This window comes from Peromyscus maniculatus, chromosome 17 (assembly GCF_049852395.1).
Source record: "Peromyscus maniculatus bairdii isolate BWxNUB_F1_BW_parent chromosome 17, HU_Pman_BW_mat_3.1, whole genome shotgun sequence".
NCBI lineage: Eukaryota > Metazoa > Chordata > Mammalia > Rodentia > Cricetidae > Peromyscus > Peromyscus maniculatus.
Genome location: NC_134868.1, coordinates 6,634,912 through 6,640,911, shown reverse-complemented (window position 1 = coordinate 6,640,911; position 6,000 = coordinate 6,634,912).

Sequence of the window (6,000 nt, the reverse complement as noted above, 5' to 3'; positions counted from 1 at the left end):
CACACACATATAGGCTGTGGGGACCCTATGAAGCAAAGGAGTTTATTTGGCTTAGTCCTGTGTTAGCTGGAAGATCTTCGAAGCTTGCACTGGCACCTGGTGGTATGATGGCTGTGATGCTGGGCTGTGTACCCACACGGTAGAGAAAGAGAAAGGGGAGTGAGTGCATTCAGAGGGGGCTAAGTATAGAATGGCTTCACTTCCTAACAACTCACTTTCAAGAGAGCCTCTTCCGACCTGGGCCCGTTCACCCCTCGTTAGGCAACCTGGTGGTCCCCCGCTCCGGGGAGGTCACCATATTGATGCCGAACTGAGTGCAGACACCCAATTGGCATAGCGCACTACAGCCCAGAACTCCTGGACTCAAGCGATCCTCCTGTCTCAGCCTCCTGAGTAGCTGGGACTACAGGAGTGCGGAACCTGCCAGGACTGATTCTACCGGGTTGAAATCAGTCGTCGGGGGAGTCTTTGCCCTGGAGGAGATGGGAATGGGGGGTTGGAGGGAGGCGGGAGTGGGGAGAATAAGGGAATCCATGGTTGATATGTAGAATTAAATTATATTGTAAAATAAAATAATAATAACAATGATAAAATAAAGAGAACCTCTTCAGAGAGCCCTGATCCACCCTTCCAAAGACAGCTTTAGTCCATCACCGAGGGTGGAGCGCTCATGACCAGTTGTCTTCTACTGAGCTCTACTTCTTAAAGCCACAAGTGTCTCAGCACTGCTACACCAGGGACCAAGCCTCCATGACACAAACTTGTAGGGTCACAAAGTACATCTGAACCATAGCAGAGGCTAAATACAACTGGCCTGATTCAGGATTTCAGGCCAACTTTAAGGAAGGAAAAGCAAGAAGTTAAATGATTAAAGAAACACCCCTCTATCCCTACTGATAGAACCAGAACTTCAAGTCTTAGTCCTTTTCACACTAAAATGTTAAGCTGCAAGGTGTCTGAAAAAAAAAAAAAAAAAGACTGACTCCTGAATAAATCTTGTTACAGACTAGAAAAACTAGGTTGTTGGCATTTCAAGATCTTCTCTGTTTATTGTAAGTGTAAACAGACTGTTGAGATTTGAGAAATTATTTGCATATTTTTCTATTTTTCAAGGTTCAGGGAACTGCAGAATTTGGGACTTTTGGATCATTTCCTTACAAGTTTTTCATTGTATAAATAACGAAACAGGCCTAGAAATGGCGTGGTAGGTTATAAATCTATGAGCTTGTGTAGTAAGATAAATGGATGACTCCCAATAGAGCCCTGACCACATCCATTAGCTTTATAACTGAGGGAATCCTGGCTTCTCTTTCCAATGTACTGACATGGCTGGAGTGTGCATTGTATCTCATAAGGCCTCCATCTTTGAAACACTTGATTCCCTGCAGGAGCTGCTGTTCTGGAAGGCTGTGAAGACTTTAGGAGGTGGGGCCTCACTGGAGGAAGTGGGTTCCTTTCTGCAAGGGTCTGAAAAAGTCCCCAGGTAACCTCACTCTTTCTTTTGTCTAAATTGATATATAATTATTCTGGCAATATTAGTTTTGGCTTACTACTGCATATTATTTTTCCCTAATCATATATGACTCAAATGATTAGTTCTGGGGGAAATTTCTAATCTACTCCAAGAGTTCCTGAAGTGGAGCCAGCATTAACTCAAACTACTAACTCCACCAAACACACCTTCTCTTTCTAGGTAGAGGAATCATTTCTCATTTTCCACTCACTTGAGAGTCTAAAAACAATATAGAAAAGGAGAAGCGAGATGCCCAGGATATATTACATGGAAAAAATTAATGAATTTAAAAATTGACTAACAAAAAGTGCTCTCTGTTAAAAATATCCAGAGTCCACTCACTTCGCCTGTATGTTCACAGCCTGAAGGAAATTGACTCTCTCTCCCGAGCAGCCTCCAATTGCCAATAGCTTCTCAGCTAGGAGTGGGGGCCTCTTAACCCTCACTGCCCCATCACTGCTGAGACCTTTCTGACTGACTTGATTTTTGTGGAGGCCTTGTGCATGCAGTCCCAGCTCCTGTCTTCACTTGGTCTTTATTCTGCCCCAAGCAGTTATCGTATCAATCTTTCAGCTGTGAGTCACCTCTCAAAAAAAATCTGCTGACAGGGCCCCATTTCCCAACTCACAGGTGTACAGTAGCTAATGATTTACTTGCTTCTCCCAAAAGTGGGACTGTGAAAAACTTCTTTTGTACTCTAGTGGGAAAAGAATACCAGTCCCCAGGCTGTCTGAGTGGTGCCTGTCATCACACAGAGTCCCTCTTGTGGGGAGAGAGAGGGCTCCCTAGCTGAGAAGAGGCCAGCAATGTGGCCCCTGAGGCTGGGGAAGCCCAGGCTGGCAGTGTGAGCAGGAGAGCGTTGGGCTCAAACAGCAGCAGGCATGTCTCAGGCAGGGAAGGACAAAGTTCCACAGGGTTCTAATCAGTTTAACGAAAGAGCAGGAACTGGGGTCCGCTGTGCCCAGGATGTTTGTGTTAGTTACCTTTCTTGTTGCTATGATAGGAAATGTGACCGAAACACCTTATTGGGAGAAGGGTTTGTGTTGGCTCACACTTGACGGAAATACAATCCATCATTGCAGGGAAGGCACGACAAGAAGGACAACTTTTGGCAGAACAAGAGGTAGCAGGTTTCAGCCCAGCAACATCCAGGAAGCAGAGCGCGAACCAGGGCCAGTACCAGTATCCATAAAGCCTACTCCCCTAGGCAGTGAGCCATTTCCTCCAGTGAGGCTCCTAAAGGATCCACAATCCCTAACACAGCCTTACCAACTGGGAACCAAGCTTTTTAAACACATGAGTCCATGGAGGAACATTTCACATCCAAACCAAAATAATGCAGTAGAAGAGAACCAGCGATTCTCTTAGTTCTAGGACTGGTAAACATAGTTATGGCTCTTATGAGAGTGATCAGTCCATCATTAGCTACACAGCCCATAAATTTAAAAAGAACCTGCCAAACCTTCATGTCTCAATCAAGGCCAATTTCACGTGTGTAATTTATAGCTAGCATATGTATTCAAAAGATCTCTATTTCTGTAATACATTCTTTTATCTTTATTATACCACAGCTTGCAAAAGGAGTACATTCACCAGGTCAGTGTTTAGGCTGTTTAAAAAGCCACCCAGCCTCCTTGAGATGGTGTTAATTAGTTCTTACTAGCCAGGAAGTCAATTTGTGTCTTTATGATATCCATAAAGGATATATTATGATATTTTCTTCTGATTTTACCTTTAAAAAAACATTTTGTTACACAATGAAAACCTATTTTGAAAAACAAAACAACAAAAACCAACCAACCAAACAAAACCATTTTAAAACAACACAAACAGAAAAAAACACAAAGGTCTTCATACCTGGTGACATGTGCTCTGACAATTCAGATTCCATGAATGAAAGGGTTTGCCCCTGGGACCCACGTGGAGACAAACAAAGAGTTCAAAGTTCAATATTAATAAATTAAACAAACAACTTTCTGTAATCTCTGGCCTGGTGGTTCAGAAATCCTGTTGGTATTTTGTTTAGTGGCAGAAAGGGATAGAGCACTGTCATCTTTGTGACCCTTACTTGACCAACTGGCTTCTGGTGACTTACCTGGTGGCCTTTAGCTCTGCTTGGTGATTGCTTTGAAGATTATCAGATAATCCCTCAAACAAGCATTAGACCATACAAAGACAGAACATTCAGGTGTAGCTGGAGTTTTTCTGGTCCTGCCTGGCCCACAGTCAGGACAAATCTCTCTCACCCACCAGTTCTGCAGCCACTTAGACCCAACTGAGTAAACACACAGAGACTTATATTACTTACAAACTGTATGGCCGCAGCAGGCTTCTTGTTATCTAGTTCTTATATCTTAAATTAACCCATATCTATTAGTCTATATGTTGCCATGTGGCTCGTGGCTTACCAGTACCTTACATTTCGCTTTCCATGGCGGCGGCTGGCAGTGTCTCCCTGCCTTAGCCTTCCACTTCCCAGAATTCTCCTCTCTCCTTGTCCCACCTATACTTCCTGCCTGGCCACTGGCCAATCAGTGTTTTATTTATTAACCAATCAGAGCAACACATTTAACATACAGAAACATCCCACAGCATTCAGGACTCTGCTCCCCAGGCTTTCCAATTTGTAGTTGGTGGTTGCAGGCAGTAGAGACACTTTATTGCTTTTTACACCTAAGGAAACACAATTTCCATGGTGTATCATCCATCCCATCCCCCCTCCCTAATGATTCGTAGATCTTGCAGTTGAATAATAACGTATCCTTTCACCACTCAGCCACTCTAATTTCAAAGATTGCAACACATCAGGTATTTGTCTTCCCCTTGGCAGCCCTTTCTTTGGTTTCCAGCCTTGGACAATGCTCTGATTACTCAGGGAAGACCCTGGGCTTTGTTATAGTTGCCTTTTAATGGTAGTCAAAGAGAAGATTTTTCTCTGCTGGCTTCTGATCCTGACAGTACAGCTCTGTAAACAGCTCTGAGCGCCAGAAGAAATGGATTCTGGTGGCTTTACAAGTCTTAGGGTCAGGGCTGTGGGAGAGGAAGATGAGGTCAGCCTCTGACCTGATTTCAGGCCTGGAAATGAAGAGCTGCTGCTTCATTGGCCAGTCAGATGTTAACAATGTGTCTTCTGTCAGACACCTCACCAGAGGCAAGTCCTTCAGGGAGTACACAAGAACTAAACACTACTTTATAGGGAGGGATAAAAGACCAGGAAAGGCTTGGGTTTTGTTTTGGAATCCAAGCCTGAGTTAAGTATCAAAGAGGGTGTTAGCTAGTGCTATTTACTTTTTGTTTTTGTTAAGTGTGGGGTAATAACCACGCAGAAAAGAAAAAGGAAAGAACATTCTAGGCAAAAGAGATGGCATGTATAAAGAGAGAGAAGCCAAACTATCATGGAAGGGCAACAATCAAATTATTTAGTGTTTTTAAGCCAAAAATATGAAATGGCATAAGAGATAGAGCAAGAAAAGAGGGCAGAAGCTTCTCTTGGGAATATAGACTTTATTCATGTTGTCAATGATAGGTTTGGGATTTTGTTTGTTTGTTTGTTTGTTTGTTTGTTTATTCTTGGACAGTATCTCTTTACTTACCCCAGGCTGATCTCCAACTTAATTTCCTGAGTGCTAGGATCACAGGCATGTGTCTGGCTGTGATGAGTTCTGAGATGACATGATACTGTTGGCCTGACATGACTAATGCATTCTTTTTGTGTGGAAGAAGAAGATAAACTGAAGAAGCAAAGATGACAGAAAGAGAGACCAGCTAGCAGACTGCAATAAAAATCCAAAATGAGGTGCTGAGACCCTGGACCAAAGCATCAAAGCTGAAGGAAGAATTCAGAAAAATACCGACGCTATTAGCTCAAACAGCCACAAGCTGAGTGGACAAAGACTCCTTAAAATCAGCATGGATGACAGGTCCTTCAGGAGAGGGAGAGGCAAGAATGACACAGGGGATGGGCTGTGACAAAGAGCTACAGGGCTAGAAGAAAAGAGACAATGCAGACAGTATTGCATTGGTCCTCAGGTGGAATGTTCACTTGGCAGGTCCTTCGGCATTTCTGTATCCAGTCTCAAAATTCCAAAGAGCAGCTTTCATATGAGTGAATTAGTAAGAAACGCAAGAGGGTTGGAGTCTTTCTTCAGACGTTGCAGTGCTCAAATATTAGACTGCAAAGCTAGAGAAAAACCCAGGCCCCAGAGACATCTTAGTTACTACAGAACAGCTCTGGAATGGAAGGAACCTGGGAGTCCATAAGCTATGCTGTTTGGTAAGTCCTCTGCCTGCATGGGTGGTAGAACTTCCCAGGAATGGAGTAAAGAGTACAACTTTACATGAGGTCCTCAAGTCCAGAGGTCAGAAATTCAGTAGATGACGGTGGGGAGGGACATGAATGGCTGATCCTGATCCTCTCAAATACACGTGGAATGAGCTTTAGGATGCTAAGGATGACGAGAGCTGGGGATGATAAGGCAGAAGCAATG